The sequence below is a fragment of the Nothoprocta perdicaria genome, unplaced genomic scaffold, assembly GCF_003342845.1.
Source record: "Nothoprocta perdicaria isolate Ctin4 unplaced genomic scaffold, notPer1 scaffold_46, whole genome shotgun sequence".
Taxonomy (NCBI): domain Eukaryota; kingdom Metazoa; phylum Chordata; class Aves; order Tinamiformes; family Tinamidae; genus Nothoprocta; species Nothoprocta perdicaria.
In genome coordinates this window covers 1261206-1288690 of record NW_020455710.1, presented here as the reverse complement: position 1 = coordinate 1288690, position 27485 = coordinate 1261206, and the positions used below count along the sequence as shown (strand labels likewise).

Below are 27485 nucleotides of genomic sequence, written 5' to 3'. Positions count from 1 at the left end.
TCCTGCAGAAGAGGCCCAAATCAATAGCTATAAATTCAGATTTGATTTTCTGTGTACCTTGTGGATCTATTGTAAGCTCTGTAATCATCCGTCTCACCACCCACCCATCAACTGATGGTTTTTTCCCGGAAAACTGAATTTTTGACTAACTTATGAGACATAAGGACAGGGACCTGACTGTGGGGTTTGTCACTCTCTCATCATGGTGTAAAAACTGCTCCCCAAATAAATCGAAATAGTCCAATTTCTGCCTTTTCAGAAGGAAAAGACCCCTCTTTCCTTTGGATGGACTGGAAAACAATCAGTTTCTTCGAATATTTAAAATTTGTAAGGCAGTAGTTACACATTTATCTTCATATATGGAAGAGCATATTTGAGTGCAGGAAGTGAATCAAATCAATCATTTTGTTGCATCGCTGAAACACAATACCAGCAATAGTTCCAGGGATCTGCAAAAGACTCCTGAAACAAGATCCAGGAGAATCATTTGAGAGTAGCTTGGCAGTTACTGAGTTAATTTTCTGGGCCAGAATTTCCCCAGGTGGAAACCTGGCAGAGATTACCCCAGAGCAGGCATTGGGAAGCTGTGTGAGCATTGACTGCCTTCAGGTGGGTCCTGGCTGCTGCGGGGAATTAGTGGCTGAGCAGATGGCAACTGCTGAGAAAGTTGGGCTCTGCGGATCCCTTAAATATATGGTTCCCTCACAGGCCTCTTCTCTGCTGAAAATTTTCTATAGTATGTGTGTTATGTTTCTATATACATATTATGTCCTCCTTCTATGTTTCTTACGTTCTTTCTTCTCTTTAAATTTCTTCCTGTTGTTGTCCTGGAGTGGATTTTTCTGCTTTTGGATTGCTTTATGGATAATCAAAAATGGTAAGTGAATTAATGGTTAAAGAACCCAAGCTGTTAAGCAGGGTGTTTTACTGAGAGGAGTTGTGTTCACTAGTGTTTGGTGTTCTTAATGCTTTATTGTTAGATTTCAGAAATTTCCTATTTAGGGTTGGAGACGTTTTATAAGAAGACTGTCTTAATGGCCATAATGTTCCATTAAATGTGGTCTTTCTTGTATATGTTTACAATTTTTTTTAAATTGTAAGTGCTCTGCTTGCTCTGTGGAGAGCTTGTTTTACCCAAATTAGAAAATTGGGGAAAACAAGAAAAGAGAAAACCTTTCAGGCGGAGAGAGAGAGAGAGAGGTGAGATTGAGAGAGCTGCAAAGACTTGCTTAAAAGAGCAAGTGCGTTTTAATATTGGTATATATGTGTATTTATGTATATGTCTAATACACTTTGTGTATACACGCACCTGTGTCATCCAATCTCATGAAACTAAGATGAGTTTAACTGAAGTTGTGCATTGCTGCCGTGCATCATTCCTGCTTTGAGGAGTGCAGTCTTATGCTGTGGTGCTGCCTTTCTGGCCATCAGTGGGAAGTGCTTTTCTTATCCTTCCCGTGCCCCTTGGCGGGGCTGGCTGTGCAGTGGCTCCTGGGGACCTTATCAGGCAGTTCTTCCTCGTCACTGCTCTGAGCAGTAGTTGTCTTGTTCAGATAATAACTTACCTTGATAAAGCTGGACAAAAATGAAACAAAGCAGGGAAAAATCAATAGCTCTTACTGTAATAGAGGGGATGTGTTTCTAGCGTGGTTTATGGAGGTGTATATAATGAATCATGTTATATATGACCGCATATTAGGTACATTTCTTCTGTCCTTACTCATAGGAGTAGTTCCAGGTAACCAAGGGGTCTATGTGGAGGATGTGGCTTAGCTTCCCTTACTGCACTGTGCCCTCCCACAATTGTTGTGGCCAAGCCTAGTTTCTCTCTATTATTTAAGCAATCATGAACCCTAGAGATGTTTAACAATGGGACTTCTTTAGGTATATTAAGCTATGGTGAAATTTTCTCAAAGGAAAAGATGACCAGACTTCTGGGATAAGCCTGGAAGATGCATGACGTAGAGTCATCCTGCCTTGACAAATGGATGGGTTGGAAGGGCTGCTTTAAGGAACTTACTGAAGTTTTCTCTTTCTGTTTTTGGTTTGTTTTCCCTTGTCTTGAAGAAATCATATGTGGAATCTTTAGCTCAAATAAAATTGTCTTTTAGACTAAGACAATCAAGAGCACAAATCAACAAGACCAATATGGTGAGTGTCCAGTGGGGCATTAAGGATAATGTGCTTTTTCTTTCCCCTCTCCCTGCCGAGCCCTTTTCTCCTCTGGGGTCCTTCTGCACCAGTTGTAAGGATGGATGTCCCTTCCAGAAATCTGTTGTAAATTGGCACCTTAAAGTCGTGCTCAGAGGCTTCTGATCTTGGCAGTATGTGCTGTAATGTCTCCTGCTCCTGCTTTCTGCTGGACTAACCCTTGGAAGTCCCTCCAGGGAGCCCGGGGGAAGCCTGCTTCAGTTTATGGTGTTTGGGACTCAAGGTCCTGCCTGCAAAGGCAGATGATTCCTGTGTGCAGAAAGTCATTAGCAGCCCTGGCCCATGGCCAGCACGGTGAGGGCAGCAGCACTGCTCCTCTCCAAGGTGCCCGAGTGATATTAATAACCAAAGGCTCCCTGGTAATATACTGAATGTGAGACATATTCTAATAGGTAGTTATGGTGAGATAACTGGCTGTTCTCTGGCTTCGTTTGAATACGTGTGAGTACCTTTAGTAGCAGACAGAGCTGGTCAAATAGTGGGCTTGCATGTGGACATACATACAGTATAGAGACATAGAGAATCCCTGCCCAAGTGTAACTGTAGCAGGTAAGTTTATGGGTATTATAGTGTCTAATCTGTGATACTATCCTAATTGCTCTCTGCATTATCTTTTGAATGGAGATGAAAATATTTTATCAGTTCTATTAGATGCAGTACAACAAAAACTGATACTTATACCATGTAAACTGGTTATGCTGTAAAGAATAATCCAAGTGGAATTTAGATCAGTCCTTTCTCACAAGGACTGAGATGAATTGTCTGGAGACTGAGTGTAGCTGAGTTTTCAAGACTACTCTGTGAAAGCAAGACCTTGAAATTGAATATGGTTTCATTAAAGAACACTGCTAATGAGATAATACGGCTATTATTCTCTTTTTGCAGAATTGTTCCAAACTGTGACTCTATTCTCCTGTCCTGGTGTTTTCTATGATTAAATGATTTATGGGCAATTAGCTCCTGAACCCCTGTGTGTCATCCTGTTATAAGCATCTCTTTGTTTGTGCTCTGTAGGGGTTTCAGCTCTACTGCACTGAGCGGTACTCAGGAGGTGTCTGTCAGCTTCCTGCTCATGAGGACCTCTGTGTCTTCAGCTTCACAACAGGCATTTGGTGTTCAGAGTTCTGGGCTTTCAAGGGGAATGTAGTGAGAGAAGCAACTACATGGGTGGAGTTCACAGCTGCTGATAAACAGGGGCTGCTGCATTTATCTGGCACTTCTTGGAAAGCTCTCAGTTATCTTTCTTTCTGTTCTTTCTACCAAGAACTGACCTTCAGGTTAATATGTTTTGATAATGGGCTTGATAACATGTCAAGACTGTGTCTAGGATCGCGGCCTTTCTGTACAGAGAGGACCTGCTACCTCTGCTGCAGTGTTTTCTAGGGAGTATTTGCAAGCTCTGCTGACATTGCGGAAGACTGAGGCAGGAGGAAAATGGTGGTAAACGTTCATGGAAGTTTAAACTCTTGTACTTTGTATGCAGTGGCTGCAAAGGAATGATCTCTTCTGGCGTTGTTAACAAAGCTCTTGAGTTTCTTTTGCATCAGCTGAATGAGATGAAAATGGGGAGGTTAAGCATTTAATTGGCCACAAGTGTTGGAAGACGTTGGGTCAAGCTCTGGTGTCCTGCGTGTTTGCTCTGACACTGGAAATGTCACTGCCACAGCCTTTACTCATGCGCAGGATGCTGTTCACATTAATACATTTCAAATTGATGGTGTAAGGATGGGAGGACTGTGTCTTGCCCTCTGTGCAACCATTTAATAAAAATAAGAACAGTCAAGGCAAGTTTGTGGAAAAAGATGGTAGTGTCGGGGTATCAGAGGGGGCAATTCAGGGACAGTGATGTGCAGCACATCTTCTCCTGTCCAGCTGCCCTGTCCACAGCACAGGCAGACCCAGCTCTTCTGATTGCAGTGAGGCTGTGAGCGATGTTCTTGAGCAGAGACACATAATGGTGAAATCTGTGGGGAAGGAAGGGCAAGTGCTGGCTAAAGTGAACCTAAACTCCCAGCAGTTGTGCAGTTCTGCCCACTGAAAAGTGGGAAAAGACCTGCAGGGCCATGGCAGAACTCTTGTTATAACCCAAAAAGAGCAGGATTCTTCCTCTACAGCCAAAACTTGCCACTTCTGTAACTGCTCTGCAAGAAACAAGCCCTGATGCTTTGGCTACTAAGCAGATGCTGCTTGTTATCAGAGCCACAGCCTTGAGCTCTTAGGACCCAGAGGTTTGTCTGTCTATCTGCAGTTATGGTCTGTTCTACTAGTAATCACTGGTGTGTGCTTGCGATAAAGCTCTTTGTAGGCAGACAAAAAGCATGTTCCGCTTTGATTCACAGGATATTAAATCTCTTTTGGAGTCAAAGAAACAATTTGCTGTGTGGCACAGAATGACCTGTCCGACTGTAGCTAATGACCTTTATCCAAATGAAAAACTTTCTTGCAAACATCTGCCTTAAATAAGGGAGACTTCTTGAGAACAGATGTAGAATGCTTAAGTCTTAGGAGCTATGATGCAGTTCAATTGAATAAGAACAGTTTCTTTGAAGTTTCAGGAACGCTTCTACACCATAATATCAGTTAGAGGGAAGGATGGTAGGAGTTATCTGACTTTGGTCCCTGATTTCCTTCTGTTACGTGCACCTGGATGCAGCAAACACTTGAACACTAGTGCTTAGGCTTCCAAGGACTTACCTGGTTACTTACTAAAGGTAAACAGCAATTACTGTTATGCAGCAATTGGATTCTTGAGTGCAAGTAATCAGCTTGAGCAGTGTACAGCGCAGCCTCCCCTATTAAGGCTGCATCTAAAGCTTATTGAAATCGGCAGGGGGCTTCTAATTGAGCTCTGACAGGCAGTGGTTCTAGCACTTACCAATTCAGAACTGTGTTTCTGTTGTGTGGGGATTTGTTTGTGCTTGCTTTTTTTTTTTTTTTAACATATAAACATATGTCAATCTGAAGGCACTGAACTATGCCTGTGAGTTTCTGTGACAAAAAAAGTCTAATTTATAAAGCAGCTAATTGCCATAATGCACTTGGAGTGTTTAAGTAAATCTGAAGATAGGGACTGCCTGAAGTATCTATATGCACAGTTAGGAGTTTATTTGATCTGTAGCTGTTAGATAAGTGGTCTTGGGCTATAGGTGCATGGGGGCCTTTGTGGCTGGACTGAACAGTTTGGCTCCTTCCCTTACTCCTTCCCCAAGGGGCCCACAGGGATTGCATGCAGGTGCAGAACGGGCCCTGCAACCCGTGGCTGGACAGGGCAGCTGCTGTCCCAGGCCTCGTGTGCAGCATTGGCAGCGAGTGTCTGACTGTGGTGGCATGGCCATGTGTCGCTGGTTGGCAGCATAATTATGAAATGGGTAATCTAATTCAGATCTTTCCCTTTTTTCTGTAAGTGATGGCTGCAAACATAGCAGGACGTGGTTAGAATGCTTCACGTGTTTTTTGTGTGCTTTTTTCCTTAGGCTTGTTTTCCTTCTTAAGAAAGACAAATTGTTGAATACATTTGCATGCTGTTGTGCTGGAAATTATGTGTTCGCAGGCGTTTTTTTGTCTGTGCTCAACTAGTTGGATGTAGATTCTCATTTCTAATAAGAAAGTGGCAAGATTCCAAGTCATTGTGTGTGGGGGGGCTCTAAGTGTTGTTCTCCCCAAGGAATTACAAATTGAGATGAGGCATATTGAGGACAAGCATGTGGTAACAAACAACTTCTGAATAATTTCATTTCAGTTGCTCAGTGATGACTTTGAAAACTTTACAGGTAGAAGACAACTTTTCAGGTAAAACACAATCATATCAACAATTCCCTGTTTGTGTATGTTCATTTTGCTTCTTTCACCTTGTTCTATCTATTGTAGGGAAAGTCTAAAGTGATTCTGATATTCTGTTCATGCAGAAAACTTTGAACTTCAATATAGTTTGGTTCTGAAATCAAATTCTCTTTATTTCTGTAATTAAATCTGCATAAATCTTGGGCAGTGTTCCCTTTTGCTTTGGGGAGGAGAAGGTGGCATTCAAATACTTGAATATTCCTCTCTGGTCTCAGGGAAAAAGAATAAGAACATGGAAAGGGCTCCAGAATGATAAGCAGCCTCTTGTGCTCATTATTGTGAAAAACACTTGGCTGTGAGGAGCTGCTATGGAGAGACACACGGACCAGAAAGCCCGTCCTCCCGCTGCCTCCCTCCTCATCCAGGGCACCTTGGGTTAAGCTCCTAGTGCACCAGGTAGCTCTCTATGGAAGGAAACTTCTTGGTGCTGTTCTGGCCCATCCCAGCTGGCTGATGCACCCTCTCCTTCCAGCATTTGGGCATCCTCTAGGGAGGAGCAGACTTAAATGTTGTCTTGTCGCATCTATCCAGAGATAGTCAGCAGGCTCCCGACTCTGCTACGGGCACAGCTGCCTGTGGCTGTTAATAGCTCTGTCCTCTGGGCCTCGGTGTTCTTGTTGTGCAGGAACAACAGCCGCCGTGACCTCTTTGTCCTAAAGATAGCGCAGTGCTTGGCATCTCATTTTGTACTGCAGACTTTGGAGTGTAGCCTCTTTGCTAAATGGGCATGTGTTTGGCTAAAGTCTCTTTGCAGTTCTACGTAGATCCTACCCCTTTCCCCTTTCTGTCAGTCCCAGCTGCTCCTCTCACTCTTAATATTCAATGCTACTTGAAGCCCTGGATATATTATTATATTAGGAATTATATTATTACATGTATATCAGGAAATTGCTCGGTTAATGAGATGGCTTTTGTTTAGTGTTAACTTTCCAGGCCTAAAGAAGTTATTTTTTCCCTTGCAGCATGTTTCACTCCTTTCGCAGATGTGGTAGTAGAGTTAAAGCAGTATTCATAACTCATCACTCACTGCTTCAAAGAAGCAGATATGATCATAGTGGAATCGGAAAATGAATGTAAAAACAGAGGCAAAAGAGTGAAATATATTACCCTGATGACATTATGGCAACATAATGAAGAAACTGAAAGGCTCCAAATGAGGTTTTATATTTTCCTTAAGTTTAGTAAACCTATTCTTTCATGCTTTATGGCTGTGAGGAACATCAATAAGATTGATTAAAAAAGGCTGTCGAATGCTAAAATTATACCAGGTTGCTTGCAGCTTTAGTATTATTCACACTTACAATGGGCCATTGCCTATACACTGTTCTTTACAGGGAATAATAATAAATTAATTGCTTTCCTCTGTCTGTTCTTCACCTTGCCCAAAGCTTGCCAGCTACTTGTTTTAAAGATTGCTGCAATTACCTTTTTGCGTAGCTTCTGAAGCTTGGCAGAACTTTGCTGTAAGCCTTTGAATTACAGAATCCTTAAGGTTGGAAGGGACCTTTAGAGATTATCCAGTCCAACCCCCCGCACACACAGGGTCACCCAGACACAGGCTGTGTCCAAGCGAGTGTTGAAGATCTCCAGAAAAGGAGACTCCACAACCTCTCCTAGCAATCTCTTCCAGGGCTCTGTCACCCTCACTGTCATTGTCAAGACATTTTTCCTTCAGTTTCTGTGGAACTTTTGGTGCTTCAGTTTGTGGCCACTTCCTCCAGTCCTATCGCTGGCCACCACTGAAAAGAGGCTGCCCCCTCCTCCTCCCCCCCTCCCTAGAGATATTTATAGACACTGATCAGGTCCCCCCTCAGCCTTCTCTTCTCCAGGCTGAACAGGCCCAGCTCCCTCAGCCTTTGCTCCTAGGGCAGATGTTCCAGGCCTCTGATCATCCTCGTAGCCCTGCGCTGGACTCTCTCCAGCAGCTCCACGTCCCTCTTGTCCTGGGGAGCCCAGAACTGGACCCAGTCTCCAGATGTGGCCTCATCAGAGCTGAGTACAGAGGGAGGATCACCTCTCTTGACCTGCTGGAGACACTCAATGCACCCCTGGATTCTGTTGGCCTCTTGGCTCTGAGGGCACTGCTGCCTCACAGTCATCTTGTTGTCCACCATGATGCCCAGGTCCCTCTATGCAGAGCTGCTCTCCAGCAGGTCAGTCCCCTGCCTGTATTGGTGTCTGGAGTTGTTCTTCCCCGGATGCAGGACCTTGTCCTTGTTGAACTTCATGAGGTTTCTCACTACCCAGTTGTCCAGTCTGTCCAGACTTGTTTCTCTGGAGCATTTGGCTGTGCTCGCTCACAATGTGCAGCCCCCTGCTGCCAAGTGGGAGCCTCAGGAAGACGAACACAGCGAGTGGCAGGACCTGCCCTGCCAGGGCAGGGATTTTTCCACCCCCTCAAGCTCCCCTGCATCCCTGACTTGTCAAGGTACTAGAGAAGTCGCTCATATTTAACCTCAAACCTATTTCCTCAGCTGAAAGAATAAGGGAAAAACTTAGAAACGTTGCAAGGTTGGTTGTAAGAGCAGTGGAGCTGCCAGGGGAACAGCCAGTGTTCAGCATGTTCATGAAGTTGTGTTCATCTAACTTAGTAATAGAGAGCTGCCTCCGGGAGAGGGGTCTTTGCATCAGGCAAAGACAAGGAGATTAAAAGCAGAATTTAAAAATCTTTCATCAATTTCTCTGTGGAGCCAAAAATGTTTGGGTAATTAAACTGTTTACCTATATTTTGTGAGCCTGCTGTTACAGTTGAATGTTGTCACCCTCATTTTTTCTACTCCATAATTAACTGCATTAGCAAGTTGCTGAAAACTCACCTGTTTGCAAATGCATTTACCTTTGGAATAGAGGGAGGTTTGTGTGCTTGCTGTACAGGTGCTTCAGGGATCCACTGAAAGAAGAACCATTTTATTTCATTTAACATGTATATTTTTCAACTATTTGTTCCTAATTGTGGCTGGAAAGGAAGGAGGTTCTTCCCTTTTGGGGGTCTGCAGGGAATCCAGCCAAGCCATTGCTTTGTGACCTGCTTGTGCTACTCTGAACGCCTGGCTACTATAGATAGATTATGTATGTTTTATGATTCCTAAGGCTAAACTGAATAATATCTGCTCAGGATAGGGAGCTGTTCTGCTGCCTTTTATTTGTTTTTTTTTGTGCTCTGGAGGAGAGCCAGCTAGAGCACAGCTGAGGAGGCGCCAGCTGATCTTTACTCTAACTCCTTGCACCCAAGGAGGGGAAAAAAGCAAAACTGATGCTCAGTGTTTGTAACTCTTTTTCTTTTCTGAACAGAAGTTTTTCAGGGCAAGAATACTTCATTACCTGGAGTGTCCAGAGCAGTGGTGTCTATTCATGTCTGGCGCTCAAACATGACTCTAATAAGATTTATTAACAGTATTACCCGTTTCTACCATTATTCTCATCCTCAATACTTCCTGGGGGGAACACCCACAGTCTGACTTATATGGATTAATATTTCTATTGATTTTGTTTTCTGAAAGATCAAATGTTAATTTTAAAAGCTGCTCTTTTCAAATGAGGCATCTGCATTGAGTTGCAGAAAGACACATTTGGAAATATGAGCCTAAAAAAGGTGACTGCTTTATTTCTCCTTTCCTCCTTGTGCTAGCAGCCAAAGTCCTCCCTTGGCATGTGTCTACTTACGACACGTAGCCTTTTCTGTTTGTGTTTTAATGGCATTCAGAAAGATTATCCCTGGAAGCTGGCACTAAAAGCCTTCATTACACACTTACCTGCTTTGATATGCTCCTTCTGTACTATGGGTAAGGTTGCCAAAAGTTGCTGGTGAAATTAAATTTTCAGAAATAGGCATAAAGAACTGAGGTTCCTCCGTAGCAATTAAAACAGGCTTGTGGACGTTCATGGCATCTCGGAGTACAAAAGCATCCAGAAGAGTGATAGAAGTGGTGCAGGAGGGATCAAGGCAGAGTGAACAAAGCAGACATGTATTTACTGATGCTGTACAGGACAATCAGCTGTGTTGATCTCCGTTACAGTGTCTTAGGCAAAAGTATTTGCTGTGTTTAGGGCTTTTGAAGACTTGGAGGCAGCACTGGAGTGTAGCAGTCGCTGCTCCAAGCTGAGAGGAGGCGCAGGGACTGCAGGCTGCTCTTAGGCAGAACCTGAAGCCAAACCAAAGTTCTCTTCCGCTTTGAAAACTTGCATTTAGTTTTCTTGCTGAGCCAAACTCAACATCAGGGCTTGTTTACCAAGCTCGAAGGATGTTTGTGTCTGTTTTTCTGTAACTGTTTGTGGTGTTCTATGCTATTCTCCCTGCATTAAATCTTATTGAAAACAGTTCAATTATTCATTTCAGCACAGACTTCTATGGAGTAAGCAGTAAAAATAAATAAATATACTTTAAATTGTTCTCAACGAAACAAAAACAGTATCTGCCAAGCGCATAAACAACATCTGAATTTGAAGCTTGATCTTTGTCTAGCATTAAGCTAAAAATTTGCTAAACTTCTAAAACTCATAGTGGGGAAAACTTTCTTTTCAGCAACTTCTTTTAGCCAGCTGCAATCTGGAATGGGTGATCTTGTACTGATTTGATCTTTCTTATGGGAAGGATGATATGTGCAGCTTTTAAAAAAGCACCATGTGGTAGCACTGTACGGAAGATGGTAATTAAGGTGAGATGATTGTGGTAGAGACCTTGCAGGCATGTGAAAGAATAATCCTGGGGAAAGAGAAGTCTTTATGAATACTTATTTGGATTTAGTGTTGCTGGAAAACACAGTGCAACCTTAAAAAAATCCATACCCATAAACCAAATGAGCACACGCAAGCTGTATCTAAAGGAACTTAAGGTTATCAAAGGCTGGTTCCTGCCCCCTTTGAAAGGAAGGAAAAAGAAGAGAGAATTTTGTGCTCTTTTCATACCTTGGTTGTGCTGATGCTGATTTGTTTCAGACTTTGGAGGGTTTTTATTCCCTCTCTGAACTGTTACCCTGTTCCCTCAGTTTCTCCCCTTGTCCTCAGCATGGGAACCCCTGACAGCAGAGGCGGCCTTGTGGGCTGCAAGGGCCTTTTGTCCCCTGGGGACACTCCTTTGCCTTTATGCTGAGCATGATGTTGCGCGGGGTTTTTCAGCAGCTGATCTGTGCTGAAGCTCAGAAGTTCAATTATTTCAGTTCCCTTTGAAGAGAGATGGTGAAAGCAGTTGAGAGGGAACAGGGAGTTCCCCTGTGCAGGGAGTGCGTAAGGCTGAGCATATGAAGTAAGTGAATCCCGACATCCACAGAACTTCCCTTTTCTTGCTTCAGCCTCTTGAAAGTAGGGCAGAGCTGGCTTGGAAAACTGCTTGGTTGGAGCTTCTGTGCATTGGGATGTGGCTGCAGAGCTTGAGTGCCTGGCCTGGGCCGTTCTAGGGTCACCTACGGCTGCAGCACCAGGATTGAAGGCAGAACGGGAACCTTAGTGTCTGGGTCTGCCGGAGGCCACCCCAAAGCAGGACCTGTGTGCAGCTCCCCTCTGTGAGCACTTCTGCTTGGGGCAATGTGGGCTGCAAAGAGCTGGTCCTGCTCTGCAGAGGTGTGAGAAGAGGCAGCCCTATGTGTTCATGTTAGAGTAAATGTGTAAATGTTCAATTCAACTCACTAGCTTTCACCCTCTTCCCCCTACTCATGGGTGTTAATGACCAAAGCGACTGCTGCAGTCGTCATGTCTGACCTCCTGTCCAACACAGGCCTTAGGTTTCATGTAGTAGATCTTGGGACAAGCCTGTAACTTACAGTTGAAGTACATCACAAAAAGTGCCACAAGCTTGGTAGCTCCTGCAGGACCTCTTGCCAGATCTTAACTACAGCCTCTTACGGGTGAGGCAAGAACTGCCGCTTCACGAGACCTTTCAGAAATGAGCCACGTGCAACTGCAACCTTAATGCTGCCCTTGTTTAGAAGGGGGTTCATTGTTCTGGAGTGTTTTCTATTGTTTTGATTTGGTGCTGCCTGAGCATTGTTGATTTTACCAATGAAATGGTGGTTCTGATCCCCTGGGGATCTTCTAACTCTATTAGAAATTGTATTTTTTTCTCATCTGGCAGCAGTCTCGGTGTGTTTTGATTTTCCTTCTCCTGTTTTGTCTAGGTTTATACTTCGTTCTACACATCTGAGGTGGTTTCTTATGTCTTTTAGGTGGCAGCTGTTTAATTTAGGAGAAAACTGACTTAATCTGACTACGCTGGAATTTTACAGCTCAATTACTAGTGATTTCCTATAACTCTGTTATATAGACATTAGTAACTACTACTTTCTGTAATGGCTTTACAATTTAAATTGTATGTAATGTATTTTTACTTGATTATGAAAAATACTACCTTTCTCTTACCAACTGTATTCAATTACCTGAAACTTAGCACTCTCTTATTAAATCCTAGAGTGTGTCAGATGTTTCATAGGTTGGGCTCCCAGAGAAAGGAGTTAAATGAGTTCTCTGTGGGTTTAATATTCTTTCCAGGACTTTACCATATTTTATAACTTTGAAGCATTTTAAGCTACCTTTGCATAAATTACAAGCAATGAATATTTCACTATAAAGAAAAATTTCAAGTTGCTCTTTAAAGGGGAAATGTGAAGACAAGTTGGGACTAGAAGGAGCAGTGGAAGCTTTTCTGCCTAATGAACATCCAAGCTTTCTGGAACCTTTTCTCAGAGCAGAGATGTAAGGTTCAAACCTTTGAGTGATTTGTGAGCCGAATCGAAAAACTTGGGCACTTTGTTAATCAAAATATTTTCCTGGGATATTGCCCTTTTGCATTTAGAACAGAGATTAAAAACACTCTACAATTTTGAAATCTGAATGAAGAAATCCATGTCACTGAATGTCAAAACACAACTCTTCAGCAGCTTAAAGCCTGATACGTGTTTGGAGACTTTTTTTCTTTCCAAAACCAGAAAATTCATCAAAACACAAATGGCAAAAACACTTCCACAAAAAGATCTTAGAAAATTCATCAAAACAAAATTGGCAAAAACGCTTCCACAAAAGGATCTTAATCTGGGATTTTTTTTGTATCATTGACCACAATATATGTGTGGTTCTTTCTCTAACCAAGTAATTGATTTATTCAAGGGATTGTTGCATGCAAAAAATGTGTTAGTGTCTTTACAGAAAGAGTGTAATTAATATTAGGTAGAGAATTGCTTCATCTATAAAGAATTTCCCTTGAAGAAAGACAAATTGCTATAGAAAATGATGATTTTTTCTTCTAGAATGGTGTACAATGCTTAATTTAGTGCAGGCTTTACCTCATATGCTGCTGAGTAGATGCCTTTGCTATGGACTTGTCTCCCCTTATCCTTTTGCAGAGAAGCAAAATAAAGGATTTTCTTTTTCTAAAGCTGGTTTCCCAGCTGTGCTGCAGCTGACCCCAATGCAATAAGCCTTGTTATTGGGGCTAGTACTCCTCGTGGCCTGTCTAGCAAACAGAGCTGTGTAAATCACAACAATTTGACACTAACCATTTAGAGCACCCAGTGTCCGGCATGAAATTATTTATACAGTGCATTTCTACTGTACATTTCAATAATGCTTCAATATTTTATTGATTCGGAGATAATGTGCGCCTGTAAGTTGTAGCTATATGGTGTATGATAATTGACAACGTAACATCTGAATTTAGAAATACCTGGCGTGGATAAAATGTGAAACAGGATGATTGTGCGATTAAATAGTTGACTTTTATACTATATATTAGTCATGCCATATCCAATTAAAAGGATAATGGAAACAATAGTGGTTTTTAATTTTTAAACCAGTGTGGGCTGCATTAAGGGGATTATGGAGCTCTATGAAGTAGTTTGCATAATGTAGCTTTCAAGAATAGAGTCTGAGTCAAAGCTGAACTGCACATGAAGCAACTTCTAGTTTCTCCTTGAGAACTTCAGACTGCGAAGTTTGAAGATGAGGTTTAATAGAAGCACCTCCAAGCTGTGAAGATGTTTGTGGAGCGGGACTGTCATCCCTGCTCCTCTGGAGTTCCCTCTAGGCCAGTCCTTTGGCTTTTGCATGTGAGTACTGAGGTGTGGGTGGCTGCCTAGGGCTTTGCTGCACTGACCCCTGCTCTTTCTTCAGCTGAGGATGAACTAGGCAGGTGTCCCAGTGCCCATAGAGGCCGCTGTATTTTATCCACTGTAGTCTGCTCTGCACGATCTGTTGCTTCCTACAGTCAGCGAGCTGCATTGTCCTAATTGACTTGATGAGCTTCTCCATGTCTTTTGATGAGCCGTGAAATGGGTAAAAGCGTAGTAATGTGGCTTTTGATACCATGGAGAAAGGCCAAGGGATTTGAAAAGTTTGGGGCACAATCCAGAGATATTTGAAGCACTGTAGGGGACAGCTGCCATTTTTCCCTGCTTATTAAAAACTGCAGTGGCTGCGGCTGAGGATCCTGGGCTTGGTTCTCTCCTCCCTCCAGACAGGATGTTTCAGGTGTAGGGTTGTGTCTGCAGTGCATCTGACATGTTTATGGCAAGGCTTTCAGGTCTTGCCTGCACGGAAGTCTCAGCCCTCACATTAATCTTGTCAAAGGCAGAATGTTTTATATGTTGCATAAAATAGCTGCACATCTGCTGTTTTTAATAATGTTTGCACATTTGGAATTCTTAAAAAAAATAAAATCCCCTCATTGTTCTGTAACTCCATAAAATTCAATTTGAATTGACTGTAATTCCAGAACTTCTTAATCATTATGGTGTTTTACAGGGTTCGTGAGTGAAGCTAACTGGCAGAAAAGGTAGATTTATACTGGTATGTTAATTACGTAGATTAAAGAATCCCAGTTAGTCATACTGCAAGAGAGATAAACGAGCCTCTTAATTTTTAATAGGAAATCCCTTAACACAGCAATAGATTTATAGCTTGGCTGATTTGCGTTCGTCACTTGTTTCAGTTGCTTAACACAGGTAGCTGCACTGGGGTACCTGGCTGTGGGGCTTTCTGACGTGGTGCTCTTGGAAGGGGATCGTTTAAATCATCTCCTGAAGTTGCAAGGGAGAGAGGTTTGTTAAGCCATCCTAATGACGTGTTAACATAATTGAAATGTAAAGCTGTTTCCCTAATTTCCTATTGCATTTGACAAAGTGTTTTTTCTCTTTCCTCTACAATATCTTATTTAGTTATTATATGTGAGGAAAAGGAAAGAAGAAAATGAGAAACTGGTCGTGGATTTTGTGCCAAGCTGATACTGCGTGTTTCTCAGTGTAGCAGCGCCGGTACTGTACAGAAGACGCAGAGTGGCCAAGCTTATCTGTGCAAACAGACACGAAATTAGAATAAAGACATTTTTCACGAAGCTCTGACTCGTGGCAGAGCCCTGACGTGTAGAGCGATATCACCACCTTCCCTGAGCTGCTTCCTACCCCCACCGCAGCCGCTTGCTGTAACTTGGAGAAAACAAAGGATGGGGACACGGAGGTCGAAGTCCTGTGTAGCCTGTGAAGGGCTCGGACCAAAAACCTTGATGTTATGAATCAGGTTACAAGGGAACTGTTCAGTGCAATAGGGTTTAAAAGGGAGCGGGCCTGGGTATTGCTCACCGCGGAGCTTTGCGGTGTGAAGTTAAAGCCTTGTGTGTGTCCTGAGCGTGGCAGGGGCTGCTACTCGGACAGCACCTACGGCAGCAACATGGCACCCGCAGGTGTGTGGGAACAGTGGGGAAAATCAAGCAGCAAAGATGCACTGGGGAGTGTGCGGCTGGAAACTTCCGCTGCTTTTTGGTCTCTTTAAAGGAAAGAGGTATTGGAAGAACAAATGGGCCTCGAAGCGTTAGCTGAACTCGGTTACCATTAGTCATGGCCATGAACCACTCCATCTTCAGTGCTGCAATGGATGTGAACCCAGTGGGTGAACCATTCATTATGTTTGAAAATGTATTTGTTCAAAGAGGCCGCTTTGGAGCAGTGAGAAAAGTTTGGGGTCCTGCAGTGGTGCCACGGGGGAGTTTCCCCTCCCAGGCGGCGGGTGCCCGAGCCCTGTGGGTGCCCAGCCTCCTGGAGGGCTGGTGACTGTCCGGCTGTGACTCGCGCTCCTGCGTGTCAGCCAGGCACAGGCTGGAGCTGACGCTCACATAGGGAGGCCTGGTTCTAGTACCGGTTTCTGTCTGGATTTCTTATCCAGAGGCTGATGAGGTTGCTCTTTCCATTTGCTGCTCTTTCTATTCAAGGCTTCATGTCACAGCCCGTCAAAGTTGGTGGATTTAGCTTTGAATACATCTAATTTGTTGTAATTTAACGTGGAGGCAGACACTAGAGAGATCATGTGATTTCTTTGAAGTCTGGTGAATCAAGAAGGAGGACTGTGTCTTTAGTCCTGCTGACAAACAGTGAGACAAAGCCTATGGGACACTGTTCCTGCTCCAGTTCTCTTAATTAAAAAAAAAAAAAAAAAAAAACCTCTAACCTTTCTGTTTTAGTTCACTTCACTGGCATCTTCAGAAGGAAGGACTTCAAGGAAAGTTAGACTAGCACATGAGGAAAAAATACTGCTCAAGTGGGGTTGCTGGACATCACATCACCTCATCATTGGTTTTCATCCCCTTTTTTTCTCCTGTATCAGTTATGTATCCTAGCAGAAAACCATTGTTTTCTTCACAGTGCTGCTGGCAGCTATTTTTAAATGAGTCTCTGATTATTCCCATGTTCTTCCCAGCCACCTCCCATTAGCTCAATTACGCTCATTAAATGCTTAGATTTACACTTTAGAATGTAAATTAGGTTCTTCCCATCAATAGTATATTCAATTTGTTTCATGCTGTACTACAGTGCACAGAGGGGCCTTTCCAGCAGCCCTTGCTCGGGCAGCGCCCGCTCTGATGTCAGGGTAGGGACCTCAGTAAATTCCTTATCACCTGACCTCTTAAGCCTCAATTGGCTTTGAATAAGCAGCACAAGTAATGAGCTCAAGCTTGTATTCCTGAGAAGGAGGTGAAGATATTCAATAACTGCTAAAAACCTTAAAAAATTAGCTCTTCTATACCTAATGATATTGCAGTTTTAAAATCTAATACCTTAAACTTCCGAGGAATCAAGTGCAATGCTGGTAATCCTCCTTTTTCAGGGGCATCTGGAAAGCTTGGCTATCTTTTAGGATTTGTAAAATATCAGACATTGAACCGACAGCTTTGAATCCTGCCCGTCCAAAATCTCAGGGGAATATAGGTAGGAAGAAGTAGGAACAGTGGACTGTGGGAGGAAATAAATTTTGAAAGTTAGTTTAAAAAGTAAATCTTCTAGGAGAACAGTGAAATTTTGTAGTTAGGATGGTTGCTCTATTTTCAATCTGTTTTCAATCATACAGGAACAAAAGCGGCAGTGTGTTTATGTAGCAGTTTGCACAGTTCCGTGATGAGCAGCAGTGGTATGAAGAGCACAGAGCTGGAGGCATTGCTGGCCAGAGGGGTGGTTAGAGCCTCCAGGGGTACCACGCGTGCTTTTGTAGCAGGGTATGGGCTAGGAAGAGCACATTTTATGCTTCTGGTGAGTAAATTCCTAGCTCAGTTATTTCTAACAGCAACAACAAATCCAATTGTGCCTTAGAGCCAGGCAGCCTCTCTGAGTGCAGGACACAGGCCAACAGCTTGGAACAAGTTGTCTGTTTGAAGGAAAAAAAAAAATGGGGGGGGAGGGGGGAGAATAAAAAAAAAAGCAGATATGAACATTGTTCAGATATGCAATGCAAAGCTTATTTTGTACATCTTCACTTTTAGACAGCAAGAGAAATTAATGCCCTAGCCTGAGGCCTCAGTGTTAATGACCCCTGGCTATGCAATGATGAAAGGTTTTCCACATCAGCCAGTTCCCTGCTGCTCAAGTTCTTTGTGGAGCTACATCCTTTTATGCTGGGTTCTTGAAAACTTAAAATTGTAAATGTATTGAACATGGGCATTCCTCTGTTTCATCCCTCTCTTTTTGCATTGAAATATGATTGTATTAGAATGGATGTTTGCTGGGGAGACCATTTTCTTTTCAGTGATGTTTACAGAATCTTCATTGGTCTCGCTAATGTGCTCTGAAGGTTAGAGTCCTCCCCATAGATAGCAAATGATAAAGCTCAGTTAGAAGTAAGGATGATATCATATTTTGTCAGCTGCCTATAATTCACTAAATGTCTTCCTTCTCCATCCCGTCTTGCATCCACCATGGATCTGTTAGATAAACTAGGATCTGAGCAGTCTTTCAGAGGCACTGGCTTTAGTAGAAGATCCTAAACCCATTTGCTCTAACAGTACCACGAGGGGCTGCTTTCAGAGTGGTGGCTGCTCTTTCTCTCCAGCTGCTTCTACCCAGTTGAAAATCTCCTGAGATAATCTCAGGAATGGAGGCCAGGCTGGAGAACAGGACAGGAGCTTCTGCAGAGCCCTCACTGTGGAGAGGGCTCCTGAAGGCACCTGTGCTCAGTCAGACTGAGGAAATGCTGCCAGCTTTGGGGTCTCTGACACTATTTCTGTGTTTGAAGAGGAAAGTGAGTAGAGAATTACTATGCATCTTGGATAGTTTCTGGCTTTTCATGCTATAACCTCAAAGCTTGTTGACTTTTGCGAATAAAGATGCCTCAGATCTTATCCTGTGCACCTTATCCATTTATCAGTGTTATCACTGGCACCATAAAACCCTCTTACAAAGCGAACTTGAACGTGGGCCAGAGGAAACCGCACCCCGGCATGAGAAAATTTATAGATCATAAGGCCAAGAAAGACCCTTCACACTGGCCAGTCTGGCTTGCCATAAATTCAATTATTCATGTTTATTTTGACCTTATCTTATTTCCCCAGTGAAAATGCCAGCTGCCTTTCTCCTTTCCATCAGGTGGAAGGATAGGTGCTCCTGTGTGCCAGTTGCAAGACTATGTTGACATAGCTTATAGAAGAACATGGAAGGCCGTGTGTAGGGCTGGGATGTGGTGGCATCTGCCTTTCCAGCACGGAGCGATGCTCTAGCTAGAGAAAGTACCCAGGGAGAAGGGATTTCAAGGTATTCGCAACCAACTTGTACTAAATGAGATCACTCAAGTGAGTCAGGGCACAAGTAGTACTGTAATTTTTGCAGGTGGGAAGCCTTTTTCTATTTAACTTGCAGCCTTAACATGAGGATTTAATCCTGAACAGGATGATGATTGCTTTTAATGCCTTTTTAATTACAATTGTTCTTGTTGGAATGGGCAGTGCTGATTTTACTGCATGCACAGCACTGCGCTTGCTATGTATGAGCAGAGCTCAGCTGTGGGATACTCAGAAATGAATTAATGTTCCTACAATGCTTTAGGAAGTATCAAAGTTGTGCTTTTGAACACAATTTCTTCTGTCTGATCTGCATCCAAGTCTGTTTGCTTTATTTGTGGGGAAGCGTAATAGTAAGAGGGTGGTACTAGGGTGAATTGAATGGAGTTGTTGATCAGCTGCCTTGTTGATTAGGATTCTAGTGAAGCAAAGAATATAAAACCTGGAGATAATATAGGACTTTTTCATATCTTGTATTGATAGTCTGCTTTAGTAGCTTATTTACACTTTGTTTGCTTGCACAGGAATTGTGTGGTGCTATTCACAGACCTCTTGATCCTAGGAAAATACAATATATTGACTTACTGACTGAAGTTCGAGGCTCAGAAACATCCTTTAATAAAGCCCATGTTTTGCATGTTAACAAAATGAACATGATAGGCAAAACAATCAGCAGCTAATCACTATTAATACCCCTGCTATTCATACAGGTAACTTCAATGGATTTATTGGAGTAGAGCTCAAGTTGTCAAGAATTTCATAGTGTTTTAGAGTTAATTATAGAATTAAAGCAAAATGTTACAGGACTAGAATTTGAGCATGTTTGTACCCAAGCTGTAATTCTGTATTTTGTGTAGAGGAAACATAAGTGACATCAGCAGGTGCTGATGCTGTTGGTCCCGTTTTAACTAAGTAGATAGTTGTGAGTTTAGTCACAAGTGCGTACAAGGATCTCTGAAGAGGTAGCTTTGACATTTTCCACGCCTCAGTGTTTAATTAAAACACACTTAAAAACAAATAAAGAATGGGGGATGACATTTTACGTGAGGGTTTACCTGAGGATTGGAAAGGTAGACTTGCAGGATTGGAAAGCAGACTTGGTGAAACCAGGGTGTGAGGAGCAGTTGGAGTGTTAAACTATTTCATGGCTAAGACATCTGAAAAAGTAAGTTGTCATAGAACTTAACAGAATAATCAATAGTATAAGCAAGAACTCTGGATGGTTCAATGCAAGTTTAAAAAGTGACAGGTATGGCTGAAAATGTTTTCATTATTTCATTTTTGGAGCTAACCTTTGCACACCCCAGCGCTCTGTACATTCAGTGCCATAAATTAATATGCAAAGTTGCCAGGACCAAGAGAGATGAACGTGCAGGGGCTGGGGGGCGACCGGGTTGCTCCAGCCTGAAGGGAGCATGGGCTTTTCCAGCAGCTCCGCATGGAGAGCCCTGGGGGGGCTTCGAGGCATCCTCGGCTGCCCCCAGGATATCTGCGGTGTCATTGGTAATGCTGGTGAGTTCTGTTAGGCCCCAGCTACATCCAGGTGAAACTTGATGAAAATGAAGGTTTTTAGTGTTGTCTGCAGACGTCATTATAAGGCAAAGCCTTATGTGCCAACTATAATTGGAAAGGAAGTGAAGTTTTAAATAATTCTATGTGGCATCTTCAATTATTTTTAATGGAAATTTTTTTCCAGGCTAATTCATTTGGAAAAATAAATTTGGCTTCATTTTAGAAATGTTCTAATAGAGAGAGTGTGCGTGTGTGTGTGTGTGTGTGTGTGAAGTGTTGAAGAGCTGCAAGAGGAGCACAGGCCCTGACAGTTGCTGATCCTGCAGTGCAGGCCAAAGGCTGCTGTGCTTCAAAGTGGTCTGAAATGAGAGGCTGCCACATTGTGATGGTGGTTTAACAGTGGTATAACTTCTGGGACCAGAAAGGTGATGTTGCTAATCGCACTTCCTTAGGGGTGATGAGACACCTGTGTTAAATATGGTTTTGTTTTTGTTGGATAAACCCCCGTCCCTCAAATGATTGCCTGAGACAAACTTGGCTGCTGGTAATATGCATGTAATAAAATAAATAATCTTGGCAGAATTACTGCAACACTGACGTGTACCACAGCCCACATTGTGTTTGATGGCTTTCCGTTATGGCCTTTTATGTTGATGAATTTATATGTTATGATGGGAAATAACAGCCTCTTCAGTGAGCTGCTACTCTACCAAGGCTTGCTAGGGGACACCTGAGGGCAGATCCCTGCCTGATTTTAAATGGGTGTTAAATGCAGCATTGCTGACAGCAGTGCAGTCAAGTCAGGCAGTCCCCATCCGTGTCAAGACCAAGTTCTGTTGGATGGCTGCAAGCATTGCTGATGTTGGTGTGGCAGAAAAATCCCGGCTCTGGTCTGTGCTGCACGTGTGTTCCTGCTCTTCTTGGTGCAGCAGGTTTGGGTTTAGAGCCCTCACCCTTCTGGTCCCCAGAGAGTTAGGAATGTGGTGGGCGAGTCACTAAAGGGAGCTACAGATGTAATGGCAGATCTGCTGGCCTGTGCTGCACACAGTGTGGATTGGCTTGTTCTGCCTGACTGTGTTTGCATATATGCAGTGAGGAAGTAGTGTTTAATTTAAAACCAACTTAAACCGAAAAAGAAGCCATTGTAATATTACCCTCTGCCATCCTGGCTCTGCAAAGGAGAGCGAGTCCATCCACCTCTGTAGCTGTGTGTAACACCAGGGGTTGCTAACTCTAAGCTTATTTAAAGTCTTCCGCCTGTAAGGAATCTACTACCCTTTTCAGCTGCGTGTGCCAGTGGCTGAAGAACATTTTGTCAAATATGCTCAGAAACTTTCAGCATTTGACCTGAATTTATTAAAATCTCTGAAAACATACCTAAAAATAAGCAGTGAAATGTACTTCTCAGTGTTGAGTTTACATTATGTAGCCTTGGAGATGTTTTTGCTTCTGTTAAATGATATTTGGGGTGCACATCATTTGTGGCTTGAAATCAGTGTTATGACTTGGATTATTATCTTCCCCACAGCAAATATTATATTTTAAATGGCATTACTTATAACTGTATTTTTAAGTTTTGACTCCTTTCATGACTGTGCATTTTATTCTGTTCCATTACAATATTCTAGATCTCTAAATGTATAGTATAATCATATAAACATATTAACATAGGCAGAGTGAGAGAGCCTGTTTACCCTGTACCATCATAATGTCTTCTGCAATTCAGAAAACATTATCTTAAACACAGCTGCACATCATATTTGTTCGTATCAGTCTTTCAGGCTTGATTATACTTCGATTTGTACTAATGTAAATTAATGATAGAACTATCAAACTCAGTTGAGCCATCCTGGAATCAAAATGGCATAGGACAAGAATCAAGCTCCCTGTTGGTGCTTTCACATAATGGAAAACCTAACTAAAATTCATACATTTAAAATGGGCGAGTTGAGGAAAATACCTGGAGTTTAAATCAGTAGGAAAACAAAACATATATTTATATGTTCCTGGGTGTGCTTTTAATTGCTATCATGTAAAAATAACATAATATAAAAATAACAGCTGCACTTTACTGTCCTCAGTGGGACACAGTGCTGCTGCAGTGAGCTCCTGGTGCGACCTGGTGTGGCTGGCTACGAGCTGTACGTATATATGGCAAGGGATGTACAGTTCACCCCGGTGCAGTTGATATCTGCTATACAATTTGTGTTGAAAATGCCAATTTTATGGAATAGAATTTAATTTTTAGGCAAATGCAGTTTTTCAGGTGGCTGCAAATATGACTTCCTAAACCCAACAAAAGTTGCAGGTAATCCCCTATTACTGCCTTGGATTTTTAGGTTCTCACCATGGCTGTGCTGCAGAAAATGCAGTTTCAGTATTTGGGGGAGTAAAGCTTCTGCATTTATTGATGCCTTAAAAAGTAAGAGGAACTTCTCTACTATTTTGTAAAACATACCTGGCAGTTAAGTCACTTGCTCACTTCAAGCCAGATTGCAAATCTTAAGTAGGTTGTTCCGATGCCCTTTTATTCATGAGGGTTAAAAAGGGGCCATCCACAAAGGTGCAGTTGCCATGGCGACAGCTGGGCAGGGGGATCCGCTTTGGTGTTGAAAGGCCCAACGGCCTTCTAGGGCCCTCCCGCTCTGATCCCCAGCGCCCACCAAGCCCAACCGCTCTTGAAACCCAGTTGCCTGTTTTAATATTTCATTTTTGTTGAGGGAATTTTTAAGTCCTGGCACATGGCATCCTGTGGTTCTAAATCTTACCTGCTGGGGGCTTCCGGAATTGGTTTTGGTGGTCGCAGAAGGTCTTCTCTTTTTGAGAGTTTTAGATCTGCTGATCAGAGCAGAATTTCTGTGATTATTATTTCTTGTGATTAACATTGTGATTATTTCCAGTTGAAATAAAGCCAAGTTATACGCTCATTGGTAAACTGTGTCAATGATATAGCTTGATTTTCTTTGCACAAATCCCTTTTTTGCATAGGCTATATTAAGTTTTATGTTCCAGGGTTGGAGTTGGTTCTCACTCGCTGCTACCAGCTGAACAAAAGAACTTGGGAGAGGCTTTACTTTATGCAATAAGGTTAAATGTTTAATGACATCTGTAATTAAGTTGTCATTAGCTCTTATTTGGTACCCTTAGGCAAACTTAATTTAGAGCTTGAATTACCAAGGCTGTTTATGGTTGACAACAAACTGTAATCTTGTATAAAAGATAAATGAAATGCCAGTCTCAAAGTATGACAGATGTTTTCCATGCATAATAGTGCATGAGGTGTTGACAAGTTTTTAAAAAGCTTAAAAACTAGGAAAAAAACTATTTTTGTTGCTCCTGTCCTTGAAAGTTATGGTGTAATTTTTCCTTATTTATTCATTCCACTCCACTTTGCCCTCTCTGCCACTCTCCTGGCTCCAGTAAAGAAGGTGACCCCCAAGTATTCAAAACAAGTCTGGAGTAATATACTAATAAAAATTCCTGTGGTGTTTTCTTTTTTTTTTTAAGGCTAAAATCTTTGTTCAAGGTCCATTAAAATGTACAGATCATTCTACAATGCTTTCATTAGCAGGTTCCTTGCTTGAAAAAGGCCTGCCTATTGTGTGCTGAATTCCCCACAGTATTATCGACTGTCTTGTCCTCTCCAAGGTAGAAGATAAAAATAGGGTGGAAGGGTGATAGCAATTGAGTTTCATATGCAGTCTAGCATGTGATAAGTATTAGCTTTTTGGAAAACTCCTTTGACCCCATGTCTTTTGACCATTTCATACCGTCAAAGAGGTCTGGAGCCCATGCTGGAAATAAATGAAAATGCTAGCAAAGGCCTGGATTAGTTCATAGTATAATAGCATAACCCTAAATAGAGCTCTTCTGCCGTGAATAAGTAAAGGGCAGCAAAAAATGCATAGGTAAATGTGGACTTAAGGGCTGGAATAATTTATCATGTCTGATAACCCTAGTGCAAAAACCCAGTCGTTTCAAAGGGAACACTTACGTTCTAGCAGATCTTTCCTCAGCTTCGGGGACTAATGGGACTGATGTTGCTTAGGAACAACCTACATATTTAAATACTGTTTTAAATTAAAATATTGTCATTCAGTTGATGAATGCTAAGCTCTGGTACTGCTTTTCTGAACTTACGTTGTCCAAAGGCTGTGCTTGTATACAGGCATATGAAAACAGGCAAGAGCAAGTTGCTGGCAACTCACTGGGTTGTCCCCTGTTTTGTTTGTCTTGGAATTAGAAGTTTGATGGCACAGCTTGTGTGTTTAAGTCCTGTGCATGCTTTAAGGCTGTGCAAGTAACTGAGTGAATTGAGCTGTCAGCATTTGGTTTTGTCTCTCCCCAAATTGGGAATCTCTTCAGTTGCACAAAGTAAATGTTCCTGCCTTTGAATCCCAAGACCCTGAGTTTTATTCTGCACATGACACCAAGTAAGTGATGGAGGGTCACGCTGATTAATGAACTGCTGTGACCTGGAGTGTGGGAAGGCCAAGAATTTACTGCTCTGTCTGGATGGATGTGGGGCATGAAGATGCATTTACCATGGCCCTGCCTTTGGTGTAGCAGCTTGAGACTGAGGCTGAGATGTTCCGAGTCACGTAAAACCCGTCCAGCAGCTACATTGTGAGTATTTTAATGAAATCTGTGAGCATTTTATCAGCAGAGTGCTAGGGGGCTGCTTCTGTGCAACACGAACGTGATTTCTCTAGGTGGGCATGCTCAAAAAAGAGTAAGAGGAAAAGTCCAGGTGAGCTGAGTACTTCACCCATAATATTTTCCTCCTTGCGCAGTGTGCCTCAGGCTCTCACAAAATAAGGTTTCTTCTCAGGACTGTTAAGCCTTTGGCACATCCTGCCTGTGTATTCAGTTTTTGTGCATTGTAACTGGAAAGGATCTCTGTATCCCTGAGGAGGGTTTGGTTGCAGGTTAGAAAATGCTTGTAAAGGTTTGCCTGGATGCTCGGGTATTTACCAGCTTCTTTCCTTTCTGTGTTTTATTGAAGGCTTTCTAATTATTTAATAAAAGTATTAGAAAAGAAAGAAGGAAAATCTAGAAGATAAAGGGCTTTCAATCAGCTTGGAGAGAAGCAGTCACTTAGGATAAGTACAAGGCAGTTTGTAATTGATTGCAATATTGAAGAATTTTACCCTCATTAGCTTTATGGTCTCCTTCCCAGCCTTAGCCTAAGTAGATCCACTTGAGCCATCAGTTGCTCTGTAGGCCTCCCCGTGTATTTTGCTGGGTAGTTACATCTCTGCAGCCTTGCAAGGGCTGAAGATGTTTGTCCTTGAGTGACAGGTGGAAACCAGACTTTTTGGCTTTGCCTTAGTAGAAGAAGTGCAGACTAGAATTTGATAAGCTCTGTGTCTTAAGGTGAAGACCAGAGAATGTAGCAGGAGGTGGAGTTTTATTGTTGGACAGGCTTCAGTAAGCTCATGGATGTGAGATCAGCTTCGAAGGACACAATCTACCTAAAATGAGAAGGGAGTTTCTTTTTGGGTCACTATTTGGTGCATATTCTGCTTCCTTTTATGGAAGGGACAATTTTTGTGTTGGTGACTTTATGGCTGTGTTTGTGCTTCCTGCTTCCAGCTGGTGCCAGTCTCAGGCATCACAATTAGAGCTTGCTGTTGTTATTCATCAACACCATGGCCCGCAATTCCACCAGTTTTCATATAATTGAAGCAAATTAATTTTAATAACTAAAATGTGAACATTAGCATTAGTTGAAATGGGAATAAAATTGCTCCCATCTCACATTTAAATTACCGCGTCTTTTCATAAATTTTAAAACAGCTGACTCTGAATTCCTACCTGCGTTTGGGAGGAGAAAAAGTCTTTATTAACACTATTTTTCAGCTGAGCCTTATGCAGAATTCTGTTAGGAGCTGTAGTTGTGCTAAAGATGAAGTGCAGCAGCAGGGCTGATGACTGTACTGATTCATGATCATTTTCTTGTGCCCAATGGTGGGGGGCATCTGCTTGCATTTTGCACAGGTGCAAATGGATTGAGCAGGGAAGAAAAACTGAAGCTGTGAGTTATCGAGATGAGTACATTTTATGTCAAGTTTTGTTGAATTACTTAGTTTATTCTTGAGCAAGAACCTCAAGCCACCGAAACTGGAAGTGTTTCAGTGTTTGTTCCAACTTTTTTGAATGGAAACGTGCTATGGTGTTCCAACTCTTCCCCTAAGAGAGGGAACATCCTCCTAATATCTTTTATAACAAAAAATAACAACCAAAACACTGTATTCTCTTGTTTTGATCCCTGATTCTAAGGTTCAGACTGTGTACAAAAATACGCCTGTTCTTAGTTTACCTTCTAGATCCATTCAAAACCAAAACTAAATAAATGAGCTCGATGTGTAGCTGCTCCTGTTGGCTTGGGAGGTTACAAAGGGGGAACATGGTAATGGACTGGTCCTGCTGGAGAAGGTGTTTGGTGGCTTTGCTCTAGCTTCAAGCCTATGGTGACGTGGGTGACGAAGTAGGCGGCAGTGCAGCCCTCACCTGACCGGAGGAGCTCTGCAGTCCCTCCAGGGCTCAGCGTTGATGCCTTCTGAGACTGCAGGGAGCCTCCCTGCATTTCACTTTGCAGGCTGGAGGGATACATTCCTGATTTGGAGACTCAGTACCTTTTCTGTAAGTAACTTCATCTCCCCACTTACAAAACTGTTTGCAGAATGTAAGCGATGTAAATCAATGGAGTTGATTCAGGCTGGCTCTTAATTTGAGTTAATGCTTGAAAATAATTGTGTGCATTTACCTCCCCCTCGGCTGAACCTGAACTTATTTATTTATTTATTTATTTTTCGTTCCTGCTCTCCTCAATTGGTCAAGTGTAAAAGCAGATACGAGGTTTCCTGAATGCCCGCAGGAGGGGATCATGCTGGAAAAGATG

The 27485-nt window shown here is 42.5% G+C and overlaps 1 long non-coding RNA gene across 2 annotated transcripts in view; it reads left to right on the top strand.

Moving 5' to 3' along the window:
• The first annotated feature begins 738 nt into the window (after positions 1 to 738).
• LOC112953628 overlaps positions 739 to 27485 on the top strand; it is a 41812-nt gene continuing 15065 nt past the window's right edge. For both annotated transcript variants that reach the window (XR_003250586.1, XR_003250587.1), the window contains exon 1: positions 739 to 877. This is a non-coding gene — a long non-coding RNA (uncharacterized LOC112953628). The remainder of the gene's footprint in view (positions 878 to 27485) is intronic.